General features: G+C 37.6%; 1 protein-coding gene across 10 annotated transcripts in view; it reads right to left on the minus strand.

The window, feature by feature from the left end:
* Window positions 1–4,778: 4,778 nt before the first annotated feature.
* Window positions 4,779–19,278, minus strand: part of KCNS3 (potassium voltage-gated channel modifier subfamily S member 3) — a 67,854-nt gene continuing 53,354 nt past the window's right edge. For 9 of the 10 annotated variants that reach the window (XR_007375060.1, XR_007375059.1, XR_007375067.1 and 6 more), the window contains 2 exons: window positions 16,756–17,060; window positions 4,779–5,497 (listed from right to left, as the gene is read on the minus strand). The gene's annotated coding sequence lies outside the window, so the exon portion shown is untranslated. Of the gene's footprint in view, window positions 5,498–16,755; window positions 17,061–18,989; window positions 19,174–19,278 lie in introns of those variants that run through there. The other variant, XR_007375065.1, reaches the window with a different exon arrangement.

The raw sequence follows: 19,278 nt of genomic DNA on the forward strand, positions 1-19,278 counted from the left end.
TCATGTCACAGCTGCATTCATTAGTACATATGAAAAGCAAAGGCCAAATCTTATGACACACGCTATGAGGTGGAGTGGTCTGCACAGAGCCTACTGGAGTGTGAGTAGCACTCAGAACTCATAATCTCAACAATTTCTTTGATAATTGCACGGGTCAATAAAATACTGCATGATAGAAATGTTCAATCTTCATTTTGTAGGACAAATTAATATTCTTTTAGAGCTTCAGTTCTGCTGCTATCTCTGTAGCAGCCTGTGGCAGAACTCCCTTATTAGTTTCAGTGAGTATATTATCTTTCTTAATTAGAAATTCTTAAACACTTTAGTCATGGGAATTAAAAGGTAACAAAAAGAGAAGAAATATTGTGCTATTAATTTACATGCTCCTGGCTGGCATAGGAAACTGAAAGTTATATTCTTGGTCTAACATTAAGTAGATAGTAGTGTACTGTATATCATACAGGAAACTCAGAATTAGCTGTGGATAAGCAAGCAAGGAAAAATCAGAGTGCAAGAGAAAGGGTATTTAATCACTCACTGGAGCTAAGAAAGACAAGTTTGCTGAAACAATTAGGAATCTTTCAATTAGGAACTGAATTCCAAACTGTGAGGTCACAGGGCTGTCAGGAGGAGGAAATCTCCAAATACAGAGGGTTCTGGTGAAAAATTGGACCCCTTTTAGTTGACAAGATAACTCATACGGAGACCTGAGTCATGACCATGACATACTCCATGTAGCAGAAGAAGTTTGGCTCCTGCTGCAGGAAAGACCTTTGCCTTCCACAGCTCTACGCATCAGTAATTCCCTAACAGAAATGATGGATTTGGATCTTTATCTATGAAAGCTTATAGAGAAAAGTGAGAGGCAGAAATATAAATACTTTTAGCAAAGAAACAAAAAAGCTGTTGGAGATATCAAACATTTGTATTTTTGGCTACAGATGTATATCATACCTAAAGACGAATAGACTGTTCAGCTACAATGGTTTATGCTGCTACATTTTCTTGTTGTTGCATGTACTTTTATGTTTGTCCTACAATTTTTTGTCCTTACTTAAAGTGAGGCTTATTCCAGCTAGCTGAAAGTCAGAGTCCATCTCATCTAACTCCATCTGGATTTCAGGTATCATGTGGGCATCTGATCATATTCCCCTCTGTATTTTTTTGGAGGAATGTCACCCAATCCTACCACAGCAAAATGTCTTGTACAACACAGCTGTTGGAATAGGAGAGTAGGTGCATGCCACAGGTCTGAGCAGAGCATCCAGAAGTGTTGATCATTATTTGGTTTACCCAGATGATCTGAGTATCTTGTCCCAACATCATTCTTACCAGATGACACTAAATTGTGGTTAGTTGGAGGTCACCTGTAACCCACTAAGGAGGATGTTTCCTCTCTCCCCAGCATGCAGAGGAGACACAACTGCTCAAACTCTGCTTCGCAGTGTAGTAAAGTCTTTGTTGTCTGATGTTAAGAGCTTCTCCCTAAATACAGGAAAGCCATTTATTAACTTTTTTCTAGTGACACGTAAAGCTTAATAATAATTAATCACAAATTATTGTGCATTTGTAGTGGCATTGTGTCATATGGGAATTATGATTTCATTAAGTCAGACAGAAATAATCAGTCTTTTTGACAGTTATTGTTATAGACAAGAAGTTCTATCAATCAAAAAAAAAAAAAAAAACAGAGAGAGGAAAAAAACCTGATTCTGTACCAAATTTGCCTTACATTTTGGTCCACTTAATGTCTTTCATCAATTTCTATTGTCTTAGTTTAACAAATGGAATCATAAATAATGCAATCTACATCAATTGCACTTATTTGCAATTAGAATTTTTTTGGTACTCTGTTTTATGAATATTTAATAAACTGTGTAACCTTGATGGAAGGAGTGCAATTTAGAGGGCCATAATGAATATTTAGAAATTCTTGCTTTGTGATCTGAACTTCGGGTTTTAAATTAACATCCAGTAAATATTCCTGTACAATGCTCAGCTCAGCAAGTCTTCTTCTTCTTCTTCTAGAAATACATGGGTAATTTCAAGATACGTTTTCTACTTAATTGAATAGAATTCATGTTGTTTTTTTTTAAGCTGGTGATATATAGGGCCTGGAATTTTAGATAAAGGAAATCTAAAAGTACATATTTTAGTGTTTCTATTCAAAAGAAGTGCACACAAAAAAATTTACTACCAAATGTACATTTAAGATGTGATGAAAAGACGGATGTTACATGTAACTATTAGAACAGAAGCGATGATTCACTGAGAGTTCTGGACCTTCTTCTTGAAGTAAAGAAAAAAACAGAGAAAAGTTCTGTTTTATTTTGTCTGGTACTCTACAATATCTTTATTTTTAAGTATACTATCACAGGGGGAATACTAACATGCTGCTATGGATTTTCAGCATGTATCAGTCTTCTAGAATAAAGAGGAATGGCACGAAGACAATTGTCCAAAAAGAGACATGCATATTAGGCACTCTCTTCCAGCAATATGAAATCTCATCATCCAGGGGTCACTTTGTCTGAAAACTAAGACATGTATTTCTGAAATGTGTTCATGGTGCAGGAGAATAGATCAGTACTGGTAAATCTCATCCTGGAGGCAATTGTATGGAGTGGTACTTCAGAGCTGTGATACTCTGAAGTCTCTCTGTGAAGTGCTATGGATCAGTACCTTGAAAATCAAAAAATAAGTGTAGTGCAGCAGTGTGAGATCTCAGACATCCCTCGCCTGGCTTTGCTTCAGAATTTTCTCATGAAATGGCTGGATACACAGGAAATTTTTTAGAAAATATGCTGTATTTCAAAGCAGCCATTGAGATGTTGGAATAAACTGGAGTCTAGCTAAAGCACAAAATAAAGCTGATCTGAATACAGATCTGGGAGTCCTGACAGACTGCTTAAGATCTGCCCAAGTATGATATAGTAGCAATCACTGTGTTGGGACCAAAGGGAAGAAGGGAATATCAATCTAAATGAAAGCGTTGAGCAAAAGTGAAACAGCTAAAGGATGGTGTGGCCACTTCTAATGTGATCAATGGAAAAAAAAAAAGTCTTGAAGAAAATGGAATTTACCTACTGACAGAACATGCAATATTTTGCAAACAAACAAACCAAAAAAAAATGACACTCAAACTTGATATATAAAATGAATGACGAGCTGTAAAGATTGTTTCCTGCAGGGAGCTGGATCTGGGCTGCACATTGAGTACACCTGGTTTCCCCTGGACTTTCCATCTTCATGGTCAGGCTGTAATTAAATGGCCAAATAGGCAGCTCCATTGCTATTTGACAGGCTTAGGCTTAACCACTGCAGTGCTAACATCCTTCTTTCAGCAGAGTTCCCAGAACTGATAACGTCTCTACGAGGCTACAAGTACCAGCATTCAGAATGGAGAGACTGAATTCTGGTGCCGCCAATAAAAAGAACAAACTTGGTTCCCAGCAGCCCTTCTTTTATGTTATAATGTTGTGCAAGAACCACTATGGCTGCACAGCCTTGAGTGCTCCCTCAAACATGGGCTCATTTGTAATTTAATTATTAAATTACTTGATTTGAGTATTGATTATAAAAGAATTTTGAGCTTGTTGGCATTTTATCTGCTATTCTTCTCAACGATGACATAAGTAAATATTTATCTTAGATATGAGAGTGTGAATTATCTTGTGGAATATGAACATTTCTGCTTATTACATGTGTTTCAATTTCTTCCTAAGCAAGCTATTACTTTGTTTATCTTTCATTTGAGATTCAAAACAAGGAATAAAGAGAAATGAGCTTGTTTCCCTGGAGCTGGAGCTGTTTTTAAGAATGCTCTGACTGCAAAGATGGAAATGAGACTTCAAGTATTTGCATTGTAACTGTCTCCAACTAGTGTTTGATCAAAAAAATGAAGGGAAAAAAAAAAAAAGTGTGATTTGGCTGAATGCTGCTATGTACTCTTTCAAAGGGAAAATTTTCCATGGCGAAAGAAATGGTTTCTCAAAGGATAAAGAGAAATGGTTGAACTCACAGAACAAACACATGCAAAAGGTACTTTAAAAAAGACCAAGTTTTGAAAGCACAAGCTGAAGAAGTTGAGAGCTGTGATTCATGGCTCCCAGGTTAGCATTCACACACTGCTGCTGACTTACGTTGCTGTTATTACAGTGATGTGAATGATGAAGGCGCTGGTGCTTCCTGTTTGGAATAGGAATTTTTGCTTCTTTGTTCTACTTTTAAAAGATTAAACACTGTTAGCAAGGTAACCGACTCAGACCACCAGGGAAAACATACACAGAGTCTTCATTAATTTCCAGCCTTTCTTTGGTCAAACAAGATGTTGTCTCTGCATGTACAGAATTTACATTATCAGTGTAATTTGGCACTGTCTAAAAAAGTCTGAAAGGTATATTATCTTCCGAGTTTTATTTTGGGAAGATAGTCAGCTTTCTAAATGAGCAATTTGCAAGGACATTTTGTCTAAGCAGGAAGCAGTGTGTACAATTCCTATTTTTTTCTTTCACCCCCTCTTTATATGCATATCAGTCTACAAGATAAAGCTAGTGCCTGAGACATTTGTGGGTTTGTTTTTTTTTTCATAGAAGTGAACAGCATTTCAGCTGATTAAAGTCTACTGGATCCTTTTTTCCCAAAAATAACTACACAGTTTATGTGCTTATAAGCTGTAAAGTCTGCTCAAGAAATTCTCCTAATTGTGTCTAATATTGCATTAGTTATTGAAGCACCAAGTAGTGATTTTTGATTAGCTGTTTCTTTTATTGAAAAAAAAAAAATTAAGAAAATGAGTAAATACTTCTGAGTTTCTTTGTTAGAATCTCTAACTGTATTCCAGTAGGACACTTTGAACAGTGGGTATAACTTAAAGAACACCAGTAAAGTTAGTACTGAAGAAACAAATACTGCAAAAGATTTAATGTAGTGATGCAAACAGGCAGTTTCTCCAAGTTTTTTGCATTGACATTAGCATTAATAGGGGTGAAATTAGAAAGATTTCTGGCTATGAAGACATGCAGAACTAACGGCAATACCTCATTGACTTTGATAGTGTCAAGCCATTATTCTAGGTCTTCAAGCCTAGGCACTCTGATTAGGTGTGTGATGCCATGACTGCAGCCAGCAGGGTCAGGTCCGTCTGAGCCAGCTTCAACCAGCTAGGTATCATTTAAATTGCAGGAGCTCAGAGTACACAAGGTGGAATATAAGCCCTGATGTGATTTCAGTACATCCACAACTGTGCTGATATCTGTACCTGATTGAGTCCCTTCAGTTATGAAGTTCTCCAAACAACACAGACATCAGAGATGTAACATCTCCAGAGCCCTGATCAGAACAACAGAGTTATTAGAAAAGTCCATCATCTTCTCCCAGTTCATACATCTGAATTTCTCGCAAAACAAATCAAGACACTCCAGTGGATCATGCCACTCAGGTCTCATCTTCATAGATTGCTGGAATTGAGCACATATTGCACAGCTAAGGACCAGAGCTGTTGGAAGCACAATGAGACATATTAGACCAAATTTACTGACACAGCCAATGGGATCACATCATTGCTTATGGTAGGAAATGTAATTTTTGTACAAAGATTTGCAGACAGACTTGAGTTTCACTTATTATTACAGTTTTCATGTATCACAATCAACCACTGGTATTTTGTATCAGTTCAGCATTAAGAGAATATAGGATGCTGCACGGGCCAACCAGACATTAATCAGATAAGAAAATGCTTGAAATTAGAAATAATTGGCATAAAATTAGTATTATATTGACTCTGTAAGTAAGTTATTTTAGTTCATGAACAAATTGTAAACAGAAGCAAAAATAATACAGAGAAGACTAGCCAGTAAATAAGTCATTCTGACAGGGCTAATGCAATAACACTTTTCAAACACTGTACAAACATTTGAAATACAAATACATTGAAATACAAATTCCCTTTTTTTAAGCACAGTATGTTTTACTCTAGAAACATCTTGAGCTCTGGGTTAACAGAGCATTCAACCATGTGCTTGCCTCTAAATACATAGTTAAATTCTACTTGCCACGTCCTAGATTTATTACATTGTAGGTCTAGAAATTCATTGTGTTTGACAATAAAATAGAAAGTATCTCTCTACCCTTGAGAAGTCTATCATTCATCCAACAGTTAAAAAAAGAAAATCACATTTTCATTTTTTGCACTGACTGTGAATGATGCACTTCTAGTGGGAAAAAATTAAAAACACACCAAACCCTAGGCAGTATGGGGGAGCGAGTTCAATAAATAAACCAATATTCAAAGCTTGTAATAGCACGATGAGTTTGGAAGAACCTATTGCAAATCACTGAAAGCAGTACTTCTCTGCTTTGTTTAACATAGAGGAGGTTGCAATTTACTGGTTTTGTTTTATTGGAAACAGCAAAGGTTTCTCTATATAAGCCTGCAGACCAAAGAGGAGCAGAATCTATGCAAGTCAAAATGTTTCCCAGTCTGATACGGTAAAAAAACAAATAGCAAATTAAAATAATAATAATCAAAATTAAAATCACAATGTGAACAAGACCAAGGAACTGCCTCTTACTAAATAAAAAGAAGGGGTGATATGCCGACAAGCATTAACTAAAAAATCCTATAGGAGAGAATCAAGATGCTGTCTATTGTTTCATTCACATTGCATTCAGAAGAGCAGGGTTTTTTTTCCCAGTCAGCATCAAAGAATTATCCTAAAAATCTGAAACCACCCATAAGTTCCCATATTTCTTGTTAAGTTCTTCAATCAAAAGCGATCATTTTTAAAGACCTCTATGTTCTTCTTTCGTATCCTTTTCTGCTTCTGGACTGACTGCACAATACCTTAGCATTTGGGTTTATAATCAATAGGCCTATGTTTAAAATACTTTTGCCCTTCTTAGTTTTATTGCATTTTAATATTTTAAAGCCATTAAATAGACAGTGGTGAAATCTCTCATCATAGAGTACTCATTACTCTAAATACATGTTTTTTATTTAGCATTATAGAGCATCCCCTGTCTCCTAGTTTTTCATTGCTATCATTTCATAGTCTGCATCCCTTTCCCTGTAGGCTACTATATAACTTTCTAAAGTACATTTGATGTACAAAAATGTCTGAGGTTTATTTTCACTGCCTTCTTTAAGATAGCCATTAGATGTGCAGATTCTCTTTCACTATAACTGTTTACCAAAGATTATAAAATATTTCACCAATAAATTTAACACTGTCTAAATGTTATATATGTGTCATCTTATAACTCTGTGTTCTAGGTCTTGTCTTCTTTTTAATAGAAGAACTGAAGCTCATTGATATTAATGACAAGTCAGCATTCTGTACTTTTTCCAAACAATTTCCATGCCTTCTGAAATTCGTATTTTCTAATTTCATCCTGGATGAAATATGCTGCATAATGCAGTTCAGGATTCCAAGTTAGGCAAGTTTTAATCATAGAATCATAGAACGGTTGGGTTGGAAGGGACCCTTAAGATCACCTAGTTCCAAACCTCTGCTATAGGCAGGGTCACCCCCCACTAGACCAGGTTGCTGACTATCCAGCCTGGCCTTGAATGCCTCTAGGGTGGTGTCTTCTACAACCTTGCTGGCAACCTGTTTCAGTGTTACACCACCCTCACAGTAAATAATTTTTTCCAAATATCTAGTCTAAAATCTACCCTCTTCCAGTTTAAAGCTATTTCCCTTGTCCTGTCACTACATACCCTTCTAAAAAGTTCCTAACCATTTTTCCTTGTAGGCCCCCTTCAGGTATTGGATAAGATCCCCCTGGAGTCATCTCCTTTCCAGGCTGAAGTGTCCCAGCTCTCTCAGCCTGTCCTTGTAGAGGAGGTGCTCCAGCCCTCTGATCATCTTCATTGTACTCCTCTGGCCCCACTCCAGCAGCTCCGTGTTGTTCTTGTGTTGGGGGCTCCTGAACTGGACATAGTATACCAGATAGTGTTGTCACAAGAGCAAAGTAGAGGGGCAGAATCAACTCCCTTGACCTGCTGATCACACTTCTCTTGATGCAATTCAGGATATGGTTAGCCCTCTTGATGCAATTTAGGATATGGTTAGCCTTCTGTGCTGCAAGCACACATTGCCAGCTCATGTTGAGTCTTTCATCAGCTGACATCCCCAAACCTTTCTTTTCAGGGCTGCTCTCAAGCTTTCGTGCAACCATCCAGTTCCTTATCCAGTGAGTTGTCCATCCATTATATCTATTTTTCTCCAATTTGGCAACCAGGATGTCATGTGGGACAGTGTCAAATGGTTTGCACAAGTCCAGGCAGATGACATTAGTTGCTCTTCCTTTATCCACTGATGCTATCCATCATCCACTGTAAAAGGCCACCAAATTTGTCAGGCATGACTTGCCCTTGGTGAACCACAAATCACCTCATTTTTATTTTTCATGTACTCGAGTAGGGCCTTTGGGAGGATCTGCTCCATGGTCTTGCCAGGCACAGAGGTGAGAATGACTGGCCTGTATTCTTTTTTTTCCCCCTTCTTGAACATGGGGGTTATGTTTCACTTTACCAGTCAGTGGGAATTTCAACAGACTGCCTGACCTTTCAAATATGATGGATAGTGACCTTGCAACTTCATCCACCTGTTCCCTCAGTACCTGTGGGTTAATCTCATCAATACTAAGGACTTGTTCACCTTCAGATTAAAAGTAATGGTTAATCTAGAAAAGGTGGTCATATTTCCTGTGACTCACAATACATAAATATTATTAGTCAGAGTTCTGAGAGGTAGCATAGATCGTGATACCAAATTGGTTTAACATTTGAATATAAAGCCAATACTAGTTTTAATACTTCCTAGAATACCAAAGCAGATTAAAATTATGACTGAAACTGCAATTCTTTTCTGTCCACATGGCTCTTCTCATTTTGATGTACTAATCAAGTGACAAACATGTTCAAGTATTTTTGCATTAGTGCAAATAATGTTTTATGTACCACAGACAGTATGTTTATCCCCAGCTTAATCTTCTAACTTAGAAAGGATATCAAAATTGAAGGCATGATTTTCAGCATTTAGGGGTTTTGACTTGAGTATGAGATGAATAGCCTGGGTTTTTTTAATCAGAATTGATTAAAACAGAATTGATGGAATTAAATCAGATTTTTAAATATTGATAGAGAAAGCATAAGATATTAGACCACAACTTCACCGTAGACTTGAAATCATTGTCATATCGGTGTGAAGACTGAATATCATCATATTATCATAGAATCACAGAATGGCTTAGGTGGAATGTATCCTTAAAGATCATCTTGCTCCATCCAGGTAGAATTTATCATAATGGGTGACCTGATCATAGATGTTACTCCACTGGCAACAACTATGTATTACAGATCAGGCTGGCAAACTTGTTTGTTTTCCATTTTTGAAAGAAAACTATTCCTTTATTCCACTGAAAACTCTTCACGATGAAAATTTTCCAAGCAGTCTTAAGGGTTTATCATGCTGAATTCCTCAAGGCTATTCTAAATGTTGCTGCTAGGTCAATGATAGCAATTATTTTTATGTATCATGAAGTTATTTTTAAAATGTTTTCAGTAAGATGGGTCAGTCATTTCAGGAAGGACATAAGGGACTGCACTGCCTTTTTTTGAGAATTCTCACAGGCTTTCTGGCAGCGCTGGAACTGTAACAGAAGTTTAATAGATGGCTGACATATTTCTGACAGACGCTATTCATTTGATACATTTATGAATATTTTGGTTTTGGTGGTCTATTTAAGGCAGTTACTATTAAATTGTCATAATTTATCATTGATTGTTACACAATGTTATCTGCAGTCTGGAAATATGCCCTTCCTTTGGAATTAAAGCTAAGAGCTACAGGATAATGATTGACCTTTTGACCCCATCTTTAGCTTACGACTAATTCTAAAGATTTCTATCATTAAAACACTAGTTCATCTCCACTGTTGCAAGATGTTGAGTGTTTGAATAACATTATTTCCCCTGAACTAAATGCAGTACTGCAGGTGGAGTACAACGAAAGCAGACTGGAGAGGAACAACCTCCTCCCTTGCCCTGCTGGCCACGCTTCTTTTGATGCAGCCTGGAATATAGCTGGTGTTACTTGCATGTTGTTCATCAATACCTCCTTTTCCATTGCTTTTCCCTTAAATAGGATATACTAGCTTGACAGACACTTCTGTTTTTTGTTGTTGTTGTTTTTTTAAATAACTGAAAATTGACCTCATCAGCCCAAAGATGAAGGTTGCACAAAGAAGAATGCCTAAGACAGGATGGTTAGGATGTTGGCCTGGCCATGAAATCTAACAAGTCCACAAAAACTCAAGCCTTTCATGCTGTAGCATCAGCAATAGCAGTTGATATTATGAACTTTGCTCTTTCATATCAAGCAGATGGAAGAAGATCTCATTTTGCAAGGCCTGTAGACAGTTGAGGAAAAGGGCTCAGTAACAGTGGTGTTCAGTAAACTGTTTGGCACATTTAAATTCCAGAAAAGAACAGATGAATGTAATTGAATTCATACAAGATGGGCACAATATAATTTTACAGATCAGACCTCTGTAGAGAACTTGGAAGGAGAATGTGGTGTTATCTGTTCCACAGGGACACTAAATATCAAAGAAAACTTGCATTCTAAGCTGATGTTTGCTCTGAGAAACACCAACCATGTTGTCCCTCTCCACCATCATCTCAACAGACAACATGTCTATTGTGTGATGATGACTGTGCCCTACCTCTGACACAACTACATGTCTGAGATTCTACCAAAAACCAGCAGCTCTCCTAAAAGTAAAACATGTTTAATTAAGGCCTTATGAAAGATTCTACTAAGGATAAAGGTAAAAATTATTAGCATTAGACTCTAAAACAGCCTCTGCTTTCTAGTCCTCAAACATGCCCTTCTCTGCATCTTCAGCCTTAAGTTTTCACTTAAGGTTTCCACCTAAAATTTCTTAAGGTTGAACCTTTCTGTGGAGCTAGGACAAGTGAATGGAGACAAACTACAGTATGCCAGACCTGCTCCAGAAAGGCATGTTTTATCAAGTGTTCCCTGGGGCACCCTGCCTTCCCTGCCCCAGGAATCAGTGTTTGTGGCTCACTGACACAAAGATTTGAAACTGTAAGTGACCTTGTGTGATTTACTGCCAGTTTTTCTCCCTTGTTCCTTACTTTCTTTCCCTGGGGAAAGCTGAGATACTAAAACTTCAGTGTAAACAAAATAATCTTGTTTTACAGCAAACAAATTAATCAACCACCAAGTGCCACCAAATATGTCAGTTTGGTATGTCTATCTTGCATTAGTACTAGGAACAAGTATGTCTGTTAGAGAATTACTTTGCATCAGACCTGGAAAAAAAGCTAAGAAAAACAACTACAGAGAAAAAGGAGTAAAGAAAAACCTGTGCTGTGCAGTGAAGTATCCCAAATCATAGCACTCACTAGGGAATAAATGCAGACCAAAAGGGTCAAACAAGGGGATCTTCCTGAGCATCTTTCTTGGAAGGGCCCCTAATGCTTGTGCATATATCCAAGGCAAGCTGACTGCTGCTTCTGCAGCCTGAGAGGAATGTTTATGGAAACTAAAAGAGGCCAAACTATGGGGAATAAGGGATGTTTAGAGTGAGAGAGTCTGTTAAGCACCAAAATGTTTCCCTGCAGATGTGTGGGAATGGATCAAAATGGCATGGTTTTTCTTTGATATATGAGCAAGAGCAGGCAGTAAGATAGAGTACATCTGATGGAGATTTGAAATACTTCTGTTAAAAAGGAGAAAATTAGGAGTGGGCACATTACTACTCACTAACCAGTACTGCATGACAGTTACGTCAGTTAAAGTCTCTGCTCTTTCCTGTCCCTGGAAATCAGATTATATCAGCAGAGAAAATAATGCAGAGGAAAAAGGAATAAACAGTTGCTATAAATTGCTTATTGTGTGTTTCAATATATAGTATCTGACCTTTTAAGTGCTTCTGTTAGGAGCAGAAGTCACAGTAAAGGTCACAGGTTTGCAAAGTCTTAATAACCAATAATTGCATTCAGTTTTCCAACTTAACTTCAGCTGTGCTCTTGAGCTAGAAGAGGGCTGATAATACACAGGGAATGGAGAAGAAGCCCCTTGTACTGACCAGAGAGCCGTAGTGTAGAAAAGGATTTTATCTTCTGTCAGTCAGGGAAAGAAGCCAAAACAAACTGAAATTAAATGTTCCTGCATGGGGTGGGAGCTGTCTTCTGAGAAGTGTATGCTTTTATTAAATTATGCTCCAATCTGTGGATCGGTAGTAACTATTGTAGCTGAAACCATGATGCAATTATGTAACCAAAATATAATTAGGCAAGAAAGTCCCATTTTGCAATGAGATATATCTTCTACTATATATCTTCTACTGCACCACAGCTAGACTCCCATGTAAAAATAAGACTTTGAAATGATGGTCTGCACTGTGGATTTTGTCATGTCAAGAGACACTTAGGTTCTCAGCACAGCCACCGTGGATAAATTAATGTGACCAAAGATAAGACTGGGGTTCTGTTGATTAGACATATTTGAATAGTGTCATTTTAGGCAATGCCAGTGTAGCTAGGGAATGCAACTTCCATGAGCATTTCTGCCAACCACTAACAGATGTTTTGGAAGCCCAAAGACAACTCAAGTGGCAGTAGGTGCCTAATTTCAGATAGCTTTCTTATTCAGGGTGAGATGGACAGGTTCCAGTGGATCCCTCTAGAGGTAGCAGAGCCTGTCTCCACTGACTACTCAATACTAGTGTGCATGCAAGCACCTACAAGAAAACATCTGAAATCAGGTGTGTTGTTCTAAAGCTAAATCCTATCCCAATTATATAGAACTGCAAAACCCGAGACTGCAGCAAGAACTTCACCTCAGACTGTTTCAAATATGTTGGGATCAACTGCAGCCATGGCTATTGCGTCTTTCAGCTGAAATACCCTTTTAATTTGATTGACTCAATCCTACTGATAATGATAGCAGGAGGAGATAATCCTTCACTGAGGTGAGAAAGAAAATAAACACACAGGCAACTGTTTGCGTGGGTCACCCTCCCTGACTATCCTGCAGTTACCTCCATGGCTTGCAGGATGAAGTTTGGGGCTCACCCTTGAATGTGAACATCAGCATGGAGAGTGGCGGTTCTAGTTCTTCCGCTCTACCTGAGAATTTGAGTCTTTTTTAGCAAAGTTACTCTCAGCACCACACTGCAAGAAAACCATACTATCATTATGGCTGTTATTTCAATTTTAGAGTTGGAAAGTAGGCTGGAGAAAGGCCATATTTTTAAGGTAACGCTGTGACTACTGTAGACACACATAGCCCCAGGTGAGATCTTTAAAGCACCTCAGATTCTAATTTCCTTTGAAAATTTAGACATTGTGTGTCTACATGCTTTTGAAATTTCCACCAGGGTCCTGTTGGCTGGTTCATTGCCTAACCAGCTTGTAAAAAGGAACTTTTGGATGCTAATTCTCAAATCGTTCTCTCTTCAGTTTGCTTTGACTTCAGTGAATAATCCTTTTCCTACCTGACTCTAATTCCAGATTCACTCCTGAAGTCCATCCAGCACAAATGCTCCATGGTGGTACAGAGTTCAGATAATGAGTTCTGCTGCCGTGTTTTCTTCTGAACATGGCAAAAGCTAAGGGGCTTCTGCTCATAGCCCTGCATTCACCCTGCATCTTTACCATCAAAAAATTTCCAACATATAGCCTTACCATAGTGCTATGGGTTGCTGATCCCATACATTTTTGTTAGCTACTTAAATATATCAAGGAAAATTGGTATCATGACTTTTACAGGTAGCTGTTCTACCACAGCTTCATAGAAAATCTTAAGGATAAATGTAAGTTTAATACCCAGCCTGCAAACATATCCAATTCCTGTTTTCTTCTAGCAACACGAGACACATCCATCACTGTTTCCTTTGTAACCACATTCTCCAAACATGGAAACTGTGAAGAACATTCTTTTTGCTAAAGAAAATAAATTAATATCCTCATGGTTTATCTTTTAAAGTTTTTATAATACTTTTATGCATCCTCTATATTTGATTTGTCAATTTCAATTTAAAGTGGATTTATCTTCAATTAGCAATGTTGCTGTTAATTGACACTGTGTGAATTTAAAATAATGTAGTGAAATTGAGAGGGCAGACAAAACTTGCAAAATAGTTTGTTTACAGAACCTTTTTTTCATAAATTTCAAGTTATTAAAATGTTTGAGCCATTTATCAACAAGCTACTTTTAATGTAAAATTATAATTACAAATTTAAGTGAAAAAATCCTTTTACTGAAGGCTCAGTTTTCTTTATGACACAAACTGACATGGGATTTGAGTAGACGTAATTGAAGATGGCACTAGTAAATATGAAATGGCTTCATCCACCAACGAGATAACTCTGTCTCTCAGGTTATCTCAGGAGAGATTTTCCTGTTGCCTGTAAGCTACTGCTCAAACACCTTATGTGCCTATGACAACATATACAGAATGGCAAAGCTTTCAAAGAGAGATGTATTCTGAATGTCAGAAGTGACAAATTTCCTTGATATCTCCTATGATTTTCCAAAGCTATAAAATACTGTGCAGGAGAATTAGCTTATAGCTTTGCTGTAATTTCCCTAGCTAGTAAATTCAAGCTCTTTCTCTGCATTTAAATGTGTTTTGTCATAGGAAGTTAACTTTATAATTCTCTATATGAGTTTAAAATTCAGGTCCTGATCTGGGGTGATGAAGTTAAGCAACTCTGAAGTTAAACGTAAAAGAGGATTTTGTGCTACTTCTAAGAACTGCTGCATCCTTAGAAAAACTATCCAACCACCCCCCCCCCAAAAAAAAAAAACCACAACTATTTGTGTGTTACAAATAGTCCACAAAAACATCACAATGCAGTTGTCATATCCAAAAGGAAAGTAACATAGGATATCCATGACAAACGTCCCTGAGGAACTAATATGGCCAATGCGAGCACTCGAAAGACTTGGAAGAAGCTGTAAATATTCAAATAGCTTTTTCCACCATATCAATAATGTGTTGTTTTCTGTCCATGTTAAGCCATTTTAAGATGTGTTGTAGCAAATGCACAATATTATATAATGTAATAATAGAAATGTCTTCACCTATTTCTCATAAATTTGTAAAGTTCTGGTATTTAAAAAGCACTTTCTATCTTTTTTTTTTTTTTCACACAACTGCACTTTTTTTTAAGCAAACGCTTCTTGTTTGCTCTGCACATGCACATCAAAAAACTATTTTTTAAGTGGAAGAGTTCTAGGGGAAGGGAGAAAACAGGAGTTTTCAGTTTAATATGGAGAAAAGCTTTATGCAAAGCTGCATGCCTGCCAGCCCTTCACTCCCAGCACTGAGACATCAAGATGATGACTTTTTATGTAAGTCTCATGAAAACTGGCAGTGAAGCACATGGATGAAACACAGAATTGTAGGTTCTGAAGGAGAGGCAGTTCTGAGAAAGGCATTCATATCTAAGCTCACTGTCTGTTCTGAGGTAGCAGCTACCTTTCTACTGAACACAGACAAAGGCTCTATGTTTTGCCTACAACAAGGCACATCAGTAACCAGCATACTAGTTAGAATAGCAAGGCACATTAAAGCTTGAAACCAAGTTGTTCCTGTGTAGTAGGTACAGAAGTTGTAACTATAATTCTAATTTCATTTTAAGTATACTTCCAAAATGCTATTAGATTATTTTTCATTTTTTCAAGTGCTAGGTTCATGTTATTGCTGTTAAGACATAACTCAGTATAGCTGGGATCTGTAATCTATAGAATATAGCCAAAAAAGGGTGAACTTCAAAAATACTCTTTTATTTATGTAAATAATTGAGCTCTAGTATGACTGACGAACTTATAAACTTCCATTGTCACACCTGTCAAACAGCTGATCCATAAGATTTACCCATAAGCTGTATATATCTTCTCAACAGTAAGAAGGTGGTTGACAGAGAAATGCAGTAAGTTGTTAATAACTTTTACTCTTTGACATGTTTTCTTCTTGTACATAACATCCAAATGAATAGCAGTATAAGAGTATTAATTTTTCCTTAAGAAAGATCTGTTCCATTTGCTGTTCAGAACACATGGCAGTTCTAAAGCATGTCGGATAAGCCCAGCACATAGCTGACTCAGTGAGAATTAATATTCATTAAAAACAATGAGGTGATACTGCCCTGATTTACAGTACCTACAGGAAGCTGGTAACAATAGTCACTGCTGGGCCAGAATGCCCTATTTCACTCTTAATTCAAGCATACATGAGCACCAGCCCATGACTTACTAGGTCCTGCTGTTAATCCTGCACAGAGCATAATGAAGGGTGAATTTCCACTTCAGACTTGGTGCCTCTGCACTATGACACAGCTGTGGCTTACGATGTATTGCACAAATTCCTTCATTGGCACACAGGGTCCAAAGATCTAAAATGTCAGTGCTTAAATGTCTATCTGAATTGTAAGTAAATAGCCTAATATCCTGGGGCCGTTGTACCTCAAGCAGTTGGAAACAAGCTGAAGAACACTGGAAGATTTGTTAGTGCATTTTGGTATCCAAAACTAGAAATAGACTATTTCAGGGTACTTCAATTGTTAACTAAGATTATATTAAAAAGGATTTCATGCAGCTGGAACTGGTAGAGGGATCGGGAATGCCCAGGCAGATCCTTTCCATTCAGTGCTGAAAACAAAAGCAAGTTTCAATGATCAGTGATGATTTTATGAAAAAATTTATCACTTACAGTGGTCAGTCAGGTACCCCTTGGGAACAGTGTAGCATTAAGCATGTTTATGAAGCAGCCAATGCATGGAGAAACAGCTTGTAATTTAAGAGAAGACTTGCACCTCAGTGTTGTACACAATACAAGAAATTTGCTTCACAGATGGATTCACACAATTTCCTTCTCTTGAAGGCTTTCCTGCTTCCGTATTGCAGAGAAGCTCCTGAAAGTCCACACACTGAGCTGTGCAGGTCATTCAGCTTCTGCATCCAAAAAATGCTGCATGAACAGCAGCTATCCCTGTAGAAACCACCAAGGGCCACTGCCTGCAGCCAGAGGGGAAAAAAATACAAACACAAAAAGATTAGTAGAATAAAAAAAAAACAAAAAAACAGATTAGTGAAAGGACAAGATGCTTCCTGCTTGACTTTGATAGATCACTTTGGCTATGCTTAAAAGAATGAATTAAATAGCATGAAGGAATGTTCCCAAGCACAGGAGTTTGACTTACATGGTGAAACTGTTAAAATGACCCAAATTGGCACTGAAAGTCACCCAGATGGTTTCTGCTTTGAAAGACAGTGTAGGCCTGTAGGAATTCCCAACAGGCAGTTTTGCTATAAGCACTATATTCTGGTGCTGAAGGCACTATATTCTGGAAAAAAAAAGAACTGAAGAGGCAGTATTCTGACTGCTGGCCTCCATGACAGAGACCAGCCCTGCATGCACTTAATACCTAGTGCAGATGTTAGTACTGGTTTCAGGACGGCAGGCATCGTTAGCTCTCCATGAGCTAGGTTCAGCCTTGAGATGGGCACACAAAGCCCTTGTAGCATGCCTGGGAAGAGCTATCAACCTGAGTTGATAGTTATCACACATTTCCCAGCAAAGTCTTGGACAACAAGCTAGAAGTCATTTCTGTTTGTGGCTGCCCTAAATTTCTGCAGAAAAATGCCTGCAACAACCTAACGCAGCAAGTGATGGCAAAGCTCTCTTGGAGATTAAGTACCAGGTTCCAGTCCCAGCTCTGAACCATGTTTGTTTATTTTATTCACTAACTGTTTAACATTTAGTACGTAAACTCTGCTTGGAACAAGAAAAGGAATCCACAGTTCATCCTTTTTGGGCAAGTTTCCTGATTAAAATCTTGGATTAAAATCTCATGCTTATTCTTGCATGCTCTGTTTAGTCCAATGACTTTCCAGTTCTTTGCTGCACAGCAAGAAAGCCTCGAGAAAGATGGGAAACATCTGAAAGATCCTAAGATTGTCTCTAATTCAGGTGGTCTCCAATAGATGGTTTTGAACCTTTTCAACATAAAAGCTCGTGGGGGGTGTTCTCTATTCCCGGTGTGAATTACTCACAATATCCAATCTAGGTCGACTACCTAGATTAAATTGATTATTGCTTCTCTTTCCCGTGAATCAATTAGTTTATCTCATAAAAGCTGTTGTTCTCATTCCCATAGATACATCATAGGTACGTTTTGGATACATTTGTATCAAGTCTTACAGGGTTCTAAGTAGGAAGGTTAAGGAAAGAGTCCCAGTTTAGATCCAGATAAGACAGTCACAGAAAGAATTGTGCGCAGAGCAGAGCCTTAGGCACCTTTGCAGTTTCATCAGTGATAACAAAGCATCTGAGGAACCGAGGTTTTCAGATTCTCATTTTTCTTCCTCAGCTGACATCTTAAATTCTAACAGTATTCATTTTCAGAATTCACTTGAGGTGATTACACACTTCATGGCCCTCTGCATCACTTTTTCATGTTGCGTATAGCTAGCACTAGTTGCCTACTTATGGATGGGGTTTTAAGAACAGCTGCTGAAAATTAGGAAGTTTTTCTTCTGCTATTAAAGACATCCTTGGATGTAGTTTTCCTCATGATTGCTGAAGGTTGAATGCTGCTGTCATTAAGTTAATTCAGCGTCAGCACAGAGATTGAATGGAAGAATGAAGATATCCTTCAGTCAAGAAGGAAAAAGATTGTGAAATACAGCCAAAGACAAGGAAGAATGTGGAAGAGAGAAATAATGGGAAGGGGCAACTTTGTCCTTCAGATCTCCAGAAGCACACAGGTAGGTAATAACTCATTATTATGATGATCAATTTGAATAAATGGTAAAAAGTAGTTTTGTGCAAAGCTTACGTTTGTATGGTGTCATTTAAAGTGGGGTACTAAATTTTGATTGGATGGGTAATGACATCTTAGTTACTGCACTGAAATAACAAACTGAAAGAAATGCAAGATTCAGAATGCACAGTGTGTATGTTGAGTATGTTTAGGTTAAACTAAGAAAACAAAGGTAGTAACCGTCCATAAGAGACCAGCTTCACAATATCTTAGTCCTTAGTGTTGAGAGTATGCTGGCAGGATCTGAAAGCAGTTTCTTCCAACTCATTCTGCCTGGGTGATCAAAGAAAACAGATTTTGATAACCTGAAATTAAGAATGATGCTTAGGTTCTGCATTTGGATAAACAAACAAACAAATAAACAACTAAATAAACAAGTAACAACAACAAAACATTTGAGCATAGTCATT

The sequence above is a fragment of the Lagopus muta genome, chromosome 2, assembly GCF_023343835.1.
Source record: "Lagopus muta isolate bLagMut1 chromosome 2, bLagMut1 primary, whole genome shotgun sequence".
NCBI classification, from domain to species: Eukaryota; Metazoa; Chordata; class Aves; order Galliformes; family Phasianidae; genus Lagopus; species Lagopus muta.